The 18,744-nt window shown below is 41.1% G+C and overlaps 1 long non-coding RNA gene across 1 annotated transcript in view; it reads left to right on the forward strand.

Annotated features, from left to right (window-relative positions):
- Window positions 1-18,744, forward strand: part of LOC132495352 (uncharacterized) — an 86,104-nt gene that overhangs the window by 18,122 nt on the left and 49,238 nt on the right. Inside the window, exon 2 of the long non-coding RNA XR_009533233.1 lies at window positions 8,947-9,092. This is a non-coding gene — a long non-coding RNA (uncharacterized LOC132495352). The remainder of the gene's footprint in view (window positions 1-8,946; window positions 9,093-18,744) is intronic.

Below are 18,744 nucleotides of genomic sequence, written 5' to 3' on the forward strand. Positions count from 1 at the left end.
AATTATGTCAATTTGCTAAGAAAGCTGCTGTTAGTAGGGCTCCAAAATGCCAGGGGTGAGCATATCATCTTAGAATGAATTTAACAGTTTATTTCTGGCAACAACTCCTTTCATTCAGTGAACTCCAAGACTGTTGGGTTAAATGAAGGGCACAGATTTTGTGTTTATGTACATGTGTGGTGCGGAGAATAATTTCTTCCCCAGTTCTTATAGGTAAATATTTTATATAAGTAAATTTAAATGTACAGGAGTCAATCCAAATATTTGCATTTGAAAGTTACTAGTAGATATGGGTCTTAGAGATTCTAGAAACATTCCTCAATTGAGAAAATGGAATCACTATCTACAATGCTAATTCAGTCTCATTGAACTGATGGTAGAGAATTTCCATACTTAACTAAAGGTCACATCTTCTTTTTTTATTGAGGCGTGGTTGATGTACAATATTATGTAAGTTTCAGGTTTACAACAATTTTTAAAGATTATATTCCATTTATAGTTCTTATAAAATATTGGCTATATTCCCTGTTTTGTACAATATACCCTTGTAGCTTATTTATTTTATACCTAGGAGTTTGTACCTCATAACCCCCTGCTGCATATTACCCCTCTCCTCTTCCCTCTCCCCACTGGTAACCACTAGTTTGTTCTCTATATCTGTGAGTCTGTTTCTTTTTTGTTATATTCACTAGTTTCTTTTACTTTTTAGATTCCACATATAAGTAATATCTATTTTAAAAAATATTTATTTATTTTATTTATTTCTTTTCTTTTCCTTTTTTTTTTTTTTTTTGGCTGCGTTGGGTCTTAGTTGCGGCATGCGGGGTCTTCATTGAGGCGTATGGGATCTTTCATTGAGGTGTGGGCTCTTCGTTGTGGCACTTGGGCTTCTCTCTAGTTGTGGTGTGAGGGCTCCAGGGTGTGTGGGCTCTGTAGTTGTGGTGCATGGGGTCCAGAGTTCATGGGCTCTGTAGTTTGTGGAACGCAGGCTCTCTAGTTGAGGCGTATGAGCTGAGTAGTTGTGGAGCGTAGGCTTAGTTGCTCCACAGCATGTGGGATCTTAGTTCCCCGACCAGGGATTGAACCCGTGTCCCCTGCGTTGGAAGGCAGATTCTTTACTGCTGGACCATCAGGGAAGTCCCATAAGTGATATAATACAGCAGCGGTCCCCATCCTTTTTGGCACCAGGGACCAGTTTCATGGAAGACAATTTTTCCATGCACGGGGGTGGCGGGATGGTTCAGGTGGTAATGTGAGTGATGGGGAGTGACGGGGAGCAGTAGATGAAGCTCCACTTGTTTGCCCACCACTCACCTCCTGCTGTGTGGCCCGGTTCCTACCAGGCCATGGACCACTACTGGTCCGCAGCCTGGGGGTTGGGAACCCCTGTCATACAGTATTTGTCTTTCTGTGTCTCACTTATTTCATTTAGCATAATACCCTCCAGGTCTATCCATGTTGTTGCAAATGGTAAAATTTTATTATTTTTTATGGCTAAGTAATATTCCATTGTATTATATATATATGTGTGTGTATATATATATATATATGCACACACACACAAAGAATATATATATGAAGAAGATGTGGTATATATTGTGTTGACCAAAAAGTTCATTCAGGTTTTCCATTACGGAAAAACCTGAATGAACTTTTTGGCCAACCCAATGTATATGTATATATATATATTCGTCTGTTGATGGACACTTAGGTTGCTTCCATACCTTGGCAATTATAAATAATGCTGATATGAACATTAGGGTGCATGTATCTTTTTGAATTAGTGCTTCTTCTTTTTTTTTTTTTTTTCCAGATAAATACCCAGGAGTGGAATTGCTGGGTCATATGGTAGTTCTATTTTTAGTTTTTTGAGGAACCTCCATTCTGTTTTCCATAGTGGCTGCACCAATTTACATTCCCACCAACAGTGTATGAGGGTTCCTTTTTCTCCACATCCTCACCAAAAACTTGGTCTTTTTGATGATAGCCATTCTGACAGGTGTGAGGTGATAACTCATCTTGGTTCTTATTTATGTTTTTCTGATGATTTCATGTACCTGTTGGCCATGTGTATGTCTTCCTTGGAAAAATGTGTATTCAGGTCTTCTGCCCATTCTTTTAATTGGGTTGTTTGTTTTTTTGATGTTGAGTTATATGAGCTGTTTTTATATTTTGTATATTAACCCCTTATTGGTCATATCATTTGTGAATATTTTCTCCTATTCATTAAGTTGTCTCTTTGCTTTCTCGATGGTTTCCTTTTGCTGTGAAAAAGCTTTTAAGTTTAATTAGGTCCCATTTGTTCATTTTTGCTTTTATTTCCTTTGCTTTAGGAGACAGATCTTTAAAAATATTGCTACAGTTTATGTCAAAGAGTGTTTTGCCTATGTTTTCTTCTAGGGGTTTTATGGTTTCCAGTCTTACGTTTCAATTTTTAATCCATTTTGAGTTTATTTTTGTATATGGTGTTAGAGAATGATTTCATTAAGGGTTACCTATCTTCAAGTATATATTTGAAATCTGGAACTTAGAAAAACAGATGTGTGACTGTCAAAATAGATCACTCAAGGTCCAAAATGTAAAGCCTATGTCTTTTATTCAAGAAAGAGCCTCTGAAGTCCTACTAGTCTCTGGACTCTTGATCTACCCACACTCCTATGAAGATTGGTGACTTTGATTTCTCATCTGCAGAAACCACAAACGTTGGGGGTGGGTGGGCGGAGGAGAGCAGATACCGAGAGCCATGCTGATAGGCAGCAAGAAGTGATTGCTGACATTGTGAAGGACACTATAAAACACATTCAAACTTAAAAAAAGGACATAAAGTTTGGATCATAATTTAGGATTATTGAGCATAGGAGTAGCCTTCTATCTTTCAGCAGCCTTTGAGAGTGTTACTATGTGGCACCAGAAGTTTCTAAGGATGATTCCTGGAGTTTTAGTTTTCTGTGTTGTCCCAGAAATACCAAGTGGGTGGGATTCTGCCACACCCCTATTTCTCACTTCAACTCTTCTTTTTATCTATTTCATATGTTAGAATTGTATAATGTGGCTTCTCGTTTAAAATGTATAGTATTTGAAAGCCAACAGTTTAGAGTATAGTTTGGTTCTATGATAAGTCTGAATCATTAAGAAAAGATTAAAGTATTCTCAGCCTTCTTTGTGTAAAAGGCAGAGAAAGATATAAAATATTTCAGAAATATTTGCATTAAAATGGTGAAAATAAAAGTTTAGGCATGGTAAAAGCTCTAAGTAAATATTTGTTGAATGGATGAATTACTAAATGCAAAAGAGAGAAACTCAATGTATCCTAAAAGTTGCCTTCCCTCACATCACTGAATAAATAAGGCAGGACTGAATGTGGCTCCTTTATTGAATTTTGTTGTGTTTATGGATACCTGGGTTCAGTCTTCTAAGACAGCTCAAATAGAGAGGTGACGACATTTGGCAAGGCACTTGTCGGAAGTGCCTTCAGGTATCATCCTGGAGTCTTTAAAATGTCTTTAAGAAATACATCATCGTGGGGCTTCCCTGGTGGTACAGTGGTTACGAATCCGCCTGCCAATGCAGGGGACACGGGTTCAAGCCCTGGTCTGGGAAGATCCCACATGCCACTGAGCAACTAAGCCCGTGTGCCACACTACTGAGTCCGCACGCCTAGAGCCCATGTTCCACAACAAGAGAAGCCACCGCAATGAGAAGCCCGTGCACCACAATGAAGAGTAGCTCCCGTTCGCCGCAACTAGGGAAAGCCCACGTGCAGCAACGAAGACCCAACGCAGCCAAAAAAAAAAAAAAAAAAAAATCATCGAAGTATTTGGAGTGAAAGCTGATGAGCCATTCTCTTGCAGATGTGGAAACTGAGACTCACATCAGCTCTAGAGGAAGTACAATTTATTTTATTTATGTAATTAATATAGTTAATTAAAGAGAAAGGTACTTATTTTCTTAAAGGTAATTGATTCATTTGGTATTTTGTGCATTGAGTATCTAGTGCCAAGAATGAGGCAGAGCTATACATGAAATATATGTATATGAATACATGTATTTTACCATTTTAACTATATATATACACACACATACATATAAAACTAAAATTGTAAAATACAACATGTATGTATGTAATCACCACATATACATACATGTATGTGTATATATCCTTGGTTTTTTGGGTTTTTTGTTTCTTTTTTATTTATTTATTAAAAAAATTTTTTTTTATTAGTTTCTGCTTTATAACAAAGTGAATCAGTCATACATATACATCTGTTCCCACATCCCTTCCCTCATGCATCTCCCTCCCTCCCACCCTCCCCATCCCACCCCTCCAGGCGGTCACAAAGCACAGAGCTGATCTCCCTGTGCTCTGCGGCTGCTTCCCACTAGCTATCTACCTCACGTTTGGTAGTGTATATATGTCCATGCCTCTCTCTCGCTTTGTCACAGCTTACCCTTCCGCCTCCCCATATCCTATCCTTGGTTTTATCTCTTGACTGCACAGCCTAAAAATTTTAGCATCTGGCACTTTATAAGGAGAGTTTGCCAACTTCTGTTCTATTGTCTCACCAACCAACACTTGGATGTTGCCAATCTTTAATTTCAGCTATTCTGATGGGTCTGTAATCGTATTACACTGTAATTTTAACCTTTATTTCTCTAATTTCTAAATTTACTGGATACCTAGCCATTTGGATGTGTCTATTCAGGTCTCTTGCCCATTTTTCTTTTGGGTTGTCTGCCTTTTTCTTACTGATAGATAGTTCTTTATATGTTCTGGAGGTAAGACTTGGTCAGTTTTGTGTTACAAGTTTCTTCTTCCACGGCATAGTTTGCCTTTTAACTTTCTTTATGGTCTCGTTTGATGAACAGCAGGTCTGCATTTTTATTTACCCATCTTTTTCTTTATAGTTATGTTTTGTTTAGGAAGCCTTTTCTTACCTTGATCATGCAAATAGTCCCCTAATTTAGCATCTAAAACAGTGACTCTCACACTTCCCTGTGCATCAGAGTCACCTGAAAGGCTTGACTGAACCCAGCTGGCTGAGGCCCACTGCCACACTTTCTGGCTGAGCACATCTGGGGCAAGGCTGGAGAGTTTGCATTTCTGTCAAGTTCCCGGGTGGAGCTGACACTGCTGGTCTGGGGCCTTTATACCTATGATCCACCAGCAGTTGTGAAGGGTCAGTTTTCCTTTCTTTCCTATGGAAATCTCAGTACCATCTGTTGACAAGGTAGTCCGCTCTCCACTGTTCTGTAAACCAAGTGTCAGAAAGTACACGTGTTTGTTTCTGGGCTCTCCAGTCTACAGTGGTCTCTTCGCCTGGCCTGGGCCAGTACCACTCTCTTGTTACTGTAGCACTATCTTGAGTCTTGATATACCATAAACTGTCCATCCTTCCTTTCCCTTCAATATACATTTATGACCAGCTTGTCAATTTACTGTCTCTCTCTTTCTCTCTCGGAGTTTTCATTAGAAGTGAATTAAATCTATGAATTGGTTTAGAAGAATTGATATATTTACAATATGGAAGCTCCTAATTCAGGCTTCTCAACCTTTTTTTCCCTAATATTCCTCCAAAGAGTCTTTTTTAGACTTTTTCCCCCTAATTACCCCCCTACCTCCATGAAATGTTAATGCCACAGATATACTGTATGTCTGTGCCTTACACACAGGTAAGGACAGTAAGATTTTTCATCCCTCCAGAACCAATTTTTATTTCTTCTGGGGGAGATTTCAGTTCTGTTGTGAATATGTATCCCAATCCATAGTATAGCTTTCCATTTATTTAGATATACTTTGACTTCTCTTAATAATGTTTCTAATTTTCTGTATAGCAGGCAAACACACTTATTTTTAGATTGATTCCTAGGTATTTTGGAATGTAGGGTTCATGCCCTCCTGGGTTGGCTATGCAGCTCCCAGGCAGGCTCAGGTGAACAGGTGTGGTCACTGCTGGGCAGGGCCTCCTGGCTCCCCACCTCATTAAATCTCGATATGAGGCGCCATTTTTCAAGACCTATGGTTGAAAGTCCTAGTGTAATTCCAAACTCGTTTGTCATTTGCACTATAAAAGAAAATAATATATATGGTTATAAGTGCAGAACAGGCATTTGGAAAGGATGAATTGGAAAGTGTTGGAAAGTGTTCCTAATTAAGGAAAGTCTTGGAAAGTGTTCATAATTAAGGTGTGAACAACAGTGATTTTTTTTTCATGGTTTATATGAACAGTGTGAAAATGTATCAGTAGATGGCACTGTTTCTTAATAGATAAAGAAATCCCTTAAACTGGTGGAATAGGTTTGAGGAAAATATTTTTCTTGTTAAATCGGAATTAAGAATAAGATAAATAAAACTAAAGAAAGTTCTGCAGAATCCCTTGTGATCTACTTCTCTGGTGAGCTTAATTAAAGTCAATGAAGACACTTAAAGCTCTTTCACCCCCTCATTTGTGGTGGGCTGTTGCTCTAACTGTGTCTTTTCCCAGGCCAGGGAAAAGTGACAGCGTATTGTGCAGTTGGCGTGGCTAAAATAAGATCACCAGACGGAAGCGCCGCGTGCCTTGCTGTGTGTGGCCCTCTGCTCTGCACAGAAGGCAATGCTGGTTTTCGTTTTCAGAATGATCTGTGTGGAAGACAGCCTGAAACATGAAAGGAATAAAACCCAAGCCTGCCGTCACTGTGTTTTCTGTGCAGCAGAGTGGAAGATCTGGTTGCAACCCTGCCTCTGCCACGTACTAGCTCTTTGAACTTAGAAAACCATTTAATCGCTCTGACCTCAGTTTCGTTACCTGAAAAACGGAGGTAATACCTACATGACACAGGGTGTTGTGAGGAGTAAATGCGGCATCATCTGTAGAGCACTTAGCCTGGCACCAGAGAGCGACAGTGTGCTCTTGGGATCAGTCCGTGCTCTTTGGAGCTTTGAAAGTGGCACAGAAAGTAGACCTTGTGGCATGTCAGTGATAACTGTCGTGTGCCCAGGTGACAAACATCATCAAACCTGGCTACTTGCATTGCTCTCAGGTTTGAGCTCTGCAACCCAGGCGAATGGCCTTAAGCAGTAGAACCCAAACCTGCTTGCTTCCTGGTTCCCCGGAGGAGCTTCCAAAAAGCAGCAATGCCTCGGCCCTAGAGATTCTGATTTAACTGGTCCAGGGTGGGTCAGGTCTGAGGAGACTCCAGTGGCAGCTGCGTTGAGATGCCCGGTTTACAGTAAGCCATCTTTACATGGTGTCACCTACAGAGGGTCTCAGGCTTGGGGTGTGGCCACAGGTTCGTATGTGAGTATCCGGGAGGTGTTGGAACCATTCCTCTCCTCCTGGGCGCTGTGCAGTCTGCTCAAGTAGCTGGCCCACAGACATCTTTGACAGCTGGTTCTGACTGGGCAGAGGTGCAGTTAAGATATAAGGGGCATGTTTCCCCCTCAGATGTACTCCCTGAAATAGAGAAATAAAGCTCCATGAGTGAATCAGAGAGAACATGTATTTTTTCTTACCTTTTTCTTATCTTTGTGCTTCTGTGCATAGGTATATCTGTGTGCATACCTTCCTGCTTTCTTTCTGTCATGTGTTTGTTCTGTTTTTTTTTTTTAATTTATTTTTTTTTAATTTTTTTTTTTGCGGTATGCGGGCCTCTCACTGTTGTGGCCTCTCCCGTTGCAGAGCACAGGCTCCGGACGCGCAGGCTCAGCAGCCATGGCTCATGGGCCTAGCCACTCCGCGGCATGTGGGATCTTCCCAGACAGGGGCATGAACCCGTGTCCCCTGCATCGGCAGGCGGACTCTCAACCACTGCGCCACCAGGGAAGCCCTGTTCTGTTTTTTTTCTATCTGCCTCTCTCTGTGTGTCTCTGCTCTGTACCTGTCTGCATCTGTTTGTCTCTCTCTTGATTTCTCTGTTGGTGCAGGGCCTGATTTATGCACCCCACAGTTACCGAGTATATTAGTCAGGGTTCTGCAGAGAAACAGAGCCATTAGAAAATGATGTATGATTATATACATATAGTTATATATGTATGTCATATAATGACATACATATATAAAGAGATCTATTATGAGGGATTGGCACGCATGATGATGGAAGCTGACAGGTCCCAAGATCTGCAGAGGCAAGCCTGAGACTCAGGAGTGCCGAATGTGTGAGTTTCACTTTCAGTCCAAGTCCACAGTCAGGAGAAGACTAATGTCCCAGTTTGAAGATAGTCAGGGAGAGAGATATTCTCCCTTACTCAACCTTTCTGTTCTATTCAAGCCTTCAGCAGATTAGATGGGACCCACTCACACTGGGGAGGACAATCTGCTTTAGTCAGTCTAGTGATTCAAACGTTAACCTCACCCAGAAACAGATACATCTAGAAAAATGTTTGACCAAATATCTGGACACCCCGTGGTGTGGTCAAGTTGACACATAAAATCAACTATCATACCAGAGAAGTCCGTATGTCCACCATCCTAGAATTTCTGGGTCAGAAAAGTCTTAAACCAGATGACTAAGGGTCAAATCAGGCATGTCTTGTTGGTCTCCCACCCTCATGCCTATGTTACATCCAATGATAATACACCCAAGAAGCTTCACTCTGTATGTTACCTACGTGACCACTTTTTCTAGGTCATGACAAGATATGAGGTCACTGAACACGAAACCCCTTTTCTATCTATTCTAATAGAGTATAACAGAACTAGGTTAAACATGGTTTACTTACATCACTGAGAAAATCTAAACACATTTCCTACTTGCACTGGTGATATTACTCAGCTGAAAGAACTCAGCAGTTTGACTATGCAACTGCCTGAACTCACTTCTTGATTGACATTTCTGGAAAAAAAAAAAAGAGTTTCAGTCATTCGCACCCTGTTTGCCAGGGTGAACCCCAGGGCGTTTTAGTTGTTGTCCATCAGGAAAGAAGGTTTTCCCAAACTCACTGTCTCCCATCCTGACTTCTTTTTTTAGGTTATCTCATGCTTCTTCCTCACTGGAATTTTGCCTGACATCCCCAAACATCTAAATGCTTTATCAACCAGAACATATACCCCTGGGCTGCTCCAGATGTAAACTTTCTTGTGGAAATACCTCGGAGTTTGAAAATGTCAATACAGGTTTGTCAGTATATAAATTTTATGACGTTTAAAACAGAACTTAAAAGGTTTTGAAGCAAACTGTTCTATCCAATGGGAATAAAAGAAAAGGCAGGTCCATAACTATATAATAGAAATATAATACCCTGAACTAAAGACTATGTAATTATGCCAGTGTTTGATATTCTTTTCTGAAAATCTTTGGGACAAATTATTACAATTTTTTTTGTTTTATGTGGAACATTAAAATATTTCCAACAGTGCTGTGTTTTGGAAAGTGTAGGGAAAAAAGCAGTTTCAAATATTAAAAATTGAAAACAATAAATGATAATTTCTGTGCTCTTGCTAGAGGCTAGAGGCAGAGGTAAGGCTCTGGCACAGAGAAGGCTGAAAGAGATGCAAGTGTAAGAACTGGTGGTGGAGGAAGCAGAGAGGGCGAGGCGTGGACCCTAGGAACCTCTCGAGGCTTCTTTCCTCAGTATCCTCTTGGCAATACTGGTCAGCGCTTAAACCATCCCAGAAAGTGACCGTGTGCCTCCAATCTCTAGGAACAATTTCAGAATCATTCCGGGGCATTTCCAGTCAATCTGGCAGTATATCCAGGTCTGCGATGGGGACTGGGATAAACTGGGGCCATTAATTCTGCTGGAGTTCTTAAAGCCTCTCAATCAATTTAGGGGCAGATTCTTTTTGCCCTGCAAAGGAATCCAGCTTTTAACATAAAAGTTGAATCCAGAGGCAAGGATGGTCCAGTAACATTCTGTGTTTTCAGGCTGGCTGAGCACAAGTCAGGAATTTGGTTAGTGGCACCAAGGAAATAGATGAGAAGGAAAACCAAAGACTCTGTCATGAAGAAACGACTGATTTGCTCTGAGGAAACCTGTGTAGGAGGCCTCTAGGGATAACCTGCTTTTTGAAGCTATTGAGTGTCAAAAATAAGTGGAGCCCGATCCATGGTTGAGATCACTTCCAAGTGCTTCTAACCTCTGTGAAGCAGCGTCTCACAATCGTGGCATCTCCATCTCTGGCTTGGCTTCAACAGCGGCACACACAGCACCTCCTGCACTTTTCTCTGCCAATTTCAAAACCAGAGTGTATAGGTGCAAATACTTATTTCTGAGAACTGAAGGAAGCCTAGTGATTCGCGTGGTAAGAGATCCACAGATTTATCTTGCCACACTGCAGCTGCTGACTGGCGTCCTTCTCTTCATTGAACTATAAACTCCTTGCAAGCAGGGTAGCAAAGACTCTCTCTTTGACCCGACTTTAGTCAGGGTCCTCTGAGCCCTCTTCTTGACTAGATCCTGATTTGGACACTGTCCTTAGCCCACTTAGTCCAATTTAAGCAAAAATCCTGCTGGGTCAGTTTATCAAAAAATCCCCTACCCTTGATATCTAATCAAATCCCTCACCCTCAATATCTTATCACCCTTGTCTGCCTTCAGCAAGAATACTGTTGAGTTGGTCTAGCAAGAATTCTCCTTATCCCTACTGTTTCCTCTTAGTAATTTTTCATCCTCTGACCTTCACCCTGCTCTTTGGCTGTAAACACCCCCTCCTTGTCCTTGTTGTATTCAGGGTTGAGCCTGACCTCTCTCCCCTATTGCACCCTCCCACCCCCCACCCCAAATTGTGGTAGTCCCTTGAATAAAGTCTTCCTTACTGTCTTAACAGGTGTCAGAATACTTTTTATTCTGCAGCTCGACTTTGCATCTCTAGGATCAAACACAGGACCTGGATCATAATTGGTGCTCAATAATTTTTGAAGGGACAAAGGAATGAATGAATGAAATAGGTAGCTTGGTTTAGCTTTGCAAGCAGGGGCTTTGAAGACCACAGACCTGTGTTCAAATTCGTGTTCTGATATTTACCAGCTATGAGGTCATGGATAAACTATTGAACTTTCTTTTGTTCAGCTTCTTCAGCTATAAGAATGAAGAAAATAGAACCTATTTTACAGTTGTTTTGAGGAGCAAATGTGATAATGTGAAATGTTGGGTACTTGGTTTTTGATCAATAATGATTGCCATTGTTATTATTATTAGTAAGAGTGATGGCAAAATGACCACCCAGCCTGGGGCATGTAGGGAAGGTGTAATTCTCCATTTTTTCCAAGGATTTCCCATTCTGTTATAGATGAAATTGTGTCCCCCTCCCTGCCCCCCTCCCAATCCACCTGTTGAAGTCTTCACTTACAATGTGACTATATTTGGAGATAGGGTCTTTAAGGAAGTAATTAAGGTTAAATGAGGTCATAAGGATTGGGGGCTAATCTGATAGGAATGATGTCCTTATAAGAAGAGAAGGAGACATCAGAGCTCTCTCTCCCCCAGCATGCACAGAGGAAAGGACATGTGTAGATATAGCGAGAAGGTAGCTATCTACAAGCCAAGAAGAGAAGTCTCACCAGAAACCTTGGCACCTTGATCTTGGACTACCAGCTTCCAGAACTGCGAGAAAACAAATTTCTGTTGTTTAAGCCAGCCAAGTCTGGTATTTTCTTATGGCAGCCAGAGCCAACTAGTGAATATTCTAAGGCCCACTGCTGACACTTAGCTCCTCATTATGTAAACAACCCCCTTTACCCCGCCACGTTGTAATTTCTCCATCCATCATTGCATTCTTTACTTACTCAATCTGATTTTTATCAATTTCATCTAAGCCTTTGTACCCTTTTCCAGAATTTGGCTCTTCAAAGACTATTATTATCTTCTCATCAAACTATCTTTCAAATGAAAATTGTTATCCAAAATTTTGAGTTCATAATTTTTTTTTTTTTTTTTTTGCGGTACGCGGGCCTCTCACTGTTGCGGCCTCTCCTGCTGCGGAGCACAGGCTCCGGACGCACAGGCCCAGCGGCCACGGCTCACGGGCCCAGCCGCTCCACGGCACGCAGGATCCTCCCGGACCGGGGCACGAACCTGTGCCACCCGCATCGGCAGGCGGACTCCCAACCACCGTGCCACCAGGGAAGCCCGAGTTCATAATTTTATGTGACCAAAGTGCTAATTAATTTCGTAAACAAGACTTGAGATGTTGGGAAAAAATTACAGAGAACTAATGAAGATTGGGAAGGCTTCATGGAGGAGCTATATCATGTGTTAAGAAGGGAGAGGAGTTTCATTATTTTGGCCAAAGAGAAGGTGGAAGCCTGCATTTTTTGAGGCATTGAGCCCATTAATGCTTATGATTCAACTTTTAAAAGAGCAAATTCCTTTCCATGACACCATCTGGGGGAGCAGTTGTTCCAGTTATTTATTGCCTAACAAACCACCACAAATTTAATGGCTTAGAATACTGATTATTTATTTTGCCCATGAATCTGAAGTCTGGCCAGGGCTTGGCAGGTCTCATCACGTCTGTGATGAGATCTGGGGCAGGTCTACTGTGGGCTGGAGGAGCCACTTCCAAGGTGGCTCATTCACATGACTGGAAGTCTGGTTGCTCAGCTAGACTCTGGATCAGCTGCTTGGGCTTCCTCACAGAATAGTAGCTGGATTCCAAGAATGAGGTCTTAAGAGACAGGAAGGAAGTAGAAGCTGCCAGTTGGTAAGGACTGGTCTTGGAAACTGGCATAGTGTCACTTTTGCCTTAATGTATTGGTCAAGTTGTCATGGAGCCCAGATTCTAGAGGAGGGACCCTAGACCTCTCCTCCTAATAGGAGAACTGTCAAAGAATTTTGGGTCCATGTGTTAAATATGGCACTGCAGATTGTATATATCAGAGGTTCTCAAATCCTGGCTGTATTTTAGAAACATTTTGAAGTTAAAAATAAAATACCAGTGCTTGTGACCACCTCAAGAGATTTTGGTTTAATTAGGCTAGGGGAGGCCTAGGAATCTATATTAAGCAAAATTCAAGGTGATTCTGACATGCAGCCTTGTTCTGTGGGCCAAAGTTCCTGTGTGCAAGGATTAGCAAAAATGAGCCTTGAGTCAAAGGGTGAGAATGAGGCTCCTTTGGCCATCTGGAGGCTAATGCAAGAAGACACAGCTCAAGAAGTTTGCCTAAGAGTTATCCCAACACCACTGCCTACAAGATAAATTGCTTCCGAATGAGTATGGGGAAAATCCTTCAATTAAAAGGACCTGCCATCACATACATGTTTTTTTCTCATTTCACATTTTACCTGAAGATTGTAAATATTACTGAAAAAAATCAACAGTGCTGCCATATTGCCATGAGCTAATTTGTCTTTTCTGATTGTGTGAAGCACGGGTAGGCATCTGGCATCACATTTCCAGACCACAGAGAACGAACGATGTTAAACATTTATAGTGTACTTAATCATCTGTCAGAAATGTACAAAAGCATAATGTCTCATTAATAATTATTAAATCATTGAGTCACACAGAAGGAGATGTTCTCCTCTTTCCTTATATAATGACCAGTAACCACTAAAACATAGGCCATTTGTGAGGCATGACCAGCATATCTGATAGTGGAAATGTGCTTGAGGAAATTAATAAAAAATCTTATTAAGAGATAGACTTTTAGAAAGGAAGAAAACATGCATATGGATGCTGTAATATTCAGCCAGGGCAAATAGATGCTCCCTCCCTGTTTAGAGTCAGGTTAAAATTCAGTCAGGTAATTGCTAGGAGTGAAGAGATGTGAAAGGAAATGATCTTATTTGCTTTCTGAGGTTAGATAACTCATTTCAAAATGCCCAGCTTTGGGCTTTTATTCATAAGTATATGTATCATTTTATGAATAAAAGAGATACATATTTTGATTTGGAATGAAGCTGGGCTGGAAGGTGCAATTTTTCGGGACTTGGGTTTTATTTCTGATGCTGTTCATGAGGATTTTTTTATTTTATAGGAACTTTTAATATCAGGCAATGTCATTTTAGCAACATATAATACAAGAATTGAATTACATCTGTTGTAGATCCCCCCCCCCATCTCCCAATATTCAGCCCAGAGAATTTAAATATTTAGCCTTTAAAAAATTTGCAAGTTATATTTTTCTTCACAGCAGCTGATATGATCAACTCTTCTTATTTTTCATTTTCAACCTTAAACTTTCTTCATTCTGAGTAAAAGTGAAGCCTCCTAATCTATACATGTGACAATTGCATGATCTAGTCAACCAAGGTGGTGGTTCAAGGTTGTGTGGAATTGTTATGGGTATCACATGCTGTCTGTTTTGGCCTGATGTGGCATTCTGTGCCACCAATATTCCTTCAGTCAAACTTTTGGAGTCTTTCATACATTGCTCTTTACCATGCTAAGGCTGGGCTTTGGCAAAAAGTATTAAACACACAATATTTGCTTTTGGTGCTCATCCTTCCAGTTCTGGGCCAGTAATCAGTAACCACATTCCTTCCTGCCATTAGTTATCCCTCTGCACAGTCAGTTGTTAGACACAGCCTTCTCATAGACCTTTGAACCATTGTGGATTGAAGCACTTGCTAGTTGCCACTTACCAGGAAATCATCAGAATGTCTTGTGTGTGTTATCATGTCTCCCAGAGGTTTTGGGAAAGAGGACCACGTTTAAAATGCCTCTTAAAATTGGGTAAGATTTACTTTCATGTTAATTTGCCTGAACAAATGAATAAAAATCTTCCCCTCCATTGTCCATAAATGATTTAAAGCATTTATAAGGGTACATTTAATTTTTTAAAACACCATGAATAGGATTAGGTGAGAAACAAGAAAGAAATGTACTGGTGGAGATATGAAAAGGGGCCAGGAATGAAGGCAAAACAAAATGCAGACTATACAATCTGTTACTCTTGAAACATATGGGCCCCAAATTGTTCTGTAAGTATTCTAGAAACGAAATGAAACGGAACATTTGTTTGGTTGTACTATTCAGAGTACATGAGAATAAAAACAAACCCATCCCTAAGGAGAGGCACAATTCATTTTGATATTATGGCAAGAATAACATTCCTTCTGGGATTCTCTCTAATGAGCACACCGTAAAATGCAACAGTGTCCTCAACCTCCTCCATGTAGAGACCTGAGGTTCCACTGGTGTGTCTCTTGTGTTTCTCAATGTAGACTGATGGCGTCACACCAAAGCCCAAATCAGTGAAAGCCTTTGAGAATGTGAAAGGGAAAAAGGTGAAAGACAGTCTTAGTTCACAAATTCCTGCTGGTCTAGCTTAATTCAAGAGTGGACCTTAGAATATGTGGATGGAAGGATAAAAGGGATAGATTTTACACATTCTCCATCATAATTTTTTCTCTAAACTGAGCTTTTGATAAATACCAGAAGGCAGCAGCATGTTTAATGTTACATTTGCTTAAGGTGTGTGCATTTTGTGTCACCAATTAAGTACGGACCCAAAGGCCCTAACAGACAGTGGCTGGGGGTAAAAAGTTGACACACCCTGTGAAAACAGGTGCTGAGAGAGGGCTTACCTGAGTCAATGTCCATTCCACTCTGGTAAGAGGTCAGCTGAAAGAATCTCTGTGTGCAAGGGCCAAAGGCTGAATTGTGTTTTACTATCTCTAAGCATTTTTGCAATTACTGTTGCAGGAACATGAGAATCAAAGAAGTAGGGCTGACAAATGATAATAGTCAAGATGAATCATTGCCAAAGGCAGAGGGAGTGAGGAAGTAAGATGGCTGATTTGTGCAGATTCTAAGATACATCTAAATGGAGCTTTCTGGCAAAGCAATTGATTTACTTGTCCCTTTATTCTTTCAATACGAAAAACACATGATTTAGTTCTCTCTGTCTATTTTTTTCATTCTCATCTTCCATAGATAGATCGATCTCCCTATGCCTTCTACTGGAGGTTTTGGAGCTCACTGTTTGTTGTATGGCTTCTCAGCACCAGTTACTGTTGGAGAGCAGGGTGCCAAGCCTACTCATATGGTCATATAAAGACTTCAATCCTATATTCTGTTAATGACAGAGGTCGTGGTGTCAAGGAGAGAATTGTTTCCATTTTCTTGTATTTAAATTGAGTAATAAGATAATGGCTAGGAATTACCATTAGCAACACAGATATGAGAGGTCATTCTAACTTCCTCACTAGAATAATTGTTGGGAAGCCATAGTTTTATGCTGAATGATTTTGGGACCTAATTACTGAATCTGAAAGGCTGTTTTTAAAATGTCAGTAATGGTAGAAAAAGATCCTTTATTCTTAAAGGCCAGCCAGGAACGAGCAGTACAAAATGTTCTTATTAAAATTTCCCTTCTCTTTTTAAAATAGATGATCAAAGACATCCTTGCATTTCTATCATTTTAGGAAATGTATATATATATGAGGAATGGCACATAGGAAGACTCAGATCTTTATGACACGTGGAAGTTCACAGAATAAGAGAAAATTCAAAGTGGAAGGCAATGTCTAGCCCAGCCTCCTCATTTTGCAGATGAGGAAGCAGTGATCTACAAGGGGGGCATTACTTATAAATGTTGTTAAGTTTAATGGCAGAGCAAGTATTGGGTCCAGGGTTCCTCTTTCTGAATCTAGTGGCCTGTCAGTGGTGTCTAGGAGATGCTGGCTGCCCCATTCCTCCTTGCTCCTATAATGTCTACTTTGATGTTGACATAATATGCCCAGCCCCAGTGAGACAGATGGTGACTATCATGGTAATGTTGACTGAAAAAAATGCATAACCTAAAAGTGGAGAGTTATGTTTTATTCGGCGAACTTTCTGAGGACTTCCAGCTCAGGACACAGCATCTCAGATAACGCTGAGAAAACTGTTCCAAAGAGTCAAGGGGGGAGGGGGAATCAGGATATATAGGAGTTTTTGCAACAAAGACCAAGTATTTGGAACATCAAAAGATTACTGTTAATTAAAGAAAACCAGATATCTCAAGTTAAGGAATTTAGTTCTTCTCTGTGTATGGGAAGATGCAAGAGTCTGGGCTCACTGAAGCCATTCCTTTGATATGCACCTCAGCTATCTGGGGCCAGTATCCTGTGTTTTCTCATCCTGAGTCTGCTCAGGGTGCACCATGGAGGTGGCTGCAGGGGCTGACTGCTAGATGGGCTTGGAAGTGGGCAGCCCGTTTGTCTCCATCCTGAGTTCCCTCAGAGGTCAACGTCCCAGCAGCTGAAATGTAATGGCTTGATGGCTGCAACACCCTTTGTTTACTGATATGGCAGGCAGTATTTTAGTTCTTAGTAATCACGTTCCTCTTTGCTAGTGGGTATGCTGTGGACTATGATATATGAGAGGAACTTTGCTGGTGCCCTTTGGAAGAGTTTTACTTCCCTGACAAGATGAGGCACTTGAGGTTAGAGCCCTTTTGCTAATACTTCCCTTGCTTTCTCTTTCGGACACTCTCATGGGACTATGCAAGGCTTAGAGCTGTGACAACTCCCCTTGCGACCATAAAAGGAGATTGTTGCCTCTGTATTGAAGTCTGCAGACTAGAAAGAGAAAATTAGTCTCATCCTTGTGGACATAACTGACCTCTGAGCAAGGCTGCAACTGACTACATCTTCTAATTAGGTTAGCAGAACATTCCTTTGATTTAGGGCAGGCAGGAGGGTGCTTGAATAGACAAGAGGTCCATGTGTTTGGAGAGCAGTGAATGAGAGGGAGTGTAGAAGGAGGTGAGGTTAGGAGGTAAGGGGAGACCAAATCAGGTAGGGTTTCGTAGCTTGTTAGGGACTTTTAGCTCAGTGAATGGGAAACCACTGGAGAGGTGTAAGCAGAAGCATGCTGTGTTCTGACTTATGTGTAACTGAATCACTCAGGCTATGTTGAGAATAGACTGTTGAGGTCAAAGATAGAATCAGGGAAACCTACTGGGACTCTATTGACATAATCCAGGGGAAAGATGGAGGTAGCTTAGGCTAAGAGAGTAGTGGTAAAATTCTCTAGAAGTCATCAGAATCTGGATACATAGTAAAGGTAAAGATAATAATGAATCTTGACGTAATAAGTAGAGAGATAGAGATAGCGATAAAGACAGAGAGATAGAGATAGAGAAAGAGAGGGGGAAAGAGAGAGAGAGAGAGAACAAGATAGATTTTGGGCTTGACCCATGGGAAGAGCAAAGTTGCCATGAATGTGACCTAGTTGGGGTAGACAGCAAGAGGAATGAAAGTTGGGGGGATGATCAGAGGTTCCATTCTAGACATGTTAAGTTTGAGGTGCCTATTAGACTTAATGGTAGTGATGTTAAATTGGCTGTCAGATCATGATGTCTGGAGTTCAGGGGAGAAATCCATGCTGGAAATGTAAATTTTAGAATTTTTATCATATTGCTTGTATTTAAAGCCATGGAGCTAGATGTGATCTGTAAGGGGCTAAGTATGGAAGCGAAAGAGAAGAGATGCAGACATTGATCTCTGGGGTGCTCTAACATTTAGAGGTGAGGAGAAACTGGAGTCTGAGAAGGAGTAACCAGGAAGCTAAGAGGAAAACCAGGATAGAGGGTGATCCTGGAGGCCAAACCAAGAAGGTGTTCAAGGAGGAGGGAGTAATCACCTGGGCCAACAAAGTCAAGTTGGCTCAAATCCCCAGCCAGGGTATAAGGGGACACTCAGGGTCTCCTTCCAATATTTTCTAGTGGTCTTGGGGGCGGTGGGGAGGGGGAGAAGGGATACTTGCATGTCTTCAAGTTGCCTCTGACACCGCAGTCTTCTAGTTTAGACTTCTTAATCTCTACTTGCGTTTTGACGACTCCGTACAGTGTCCCATTTTGCTACCACATCACTATACTGGGGACTTCCTTGACCAT

This window comes from Mesoplodon densirostris, chromosome 8 (genome assembly GCF_025265405.1).
Source record: "Mesoplodon densirostris isolate mMesDen1 chromosome 8, mMesDen1 primary haplotype, whole genome shotgun sequence".
NCBI lineage: Eukaryota > Metazoa > Chordata > Mammalia > Artiodactyla > Ziphiidae > Mesoplodon > Mesoplodon densirostris.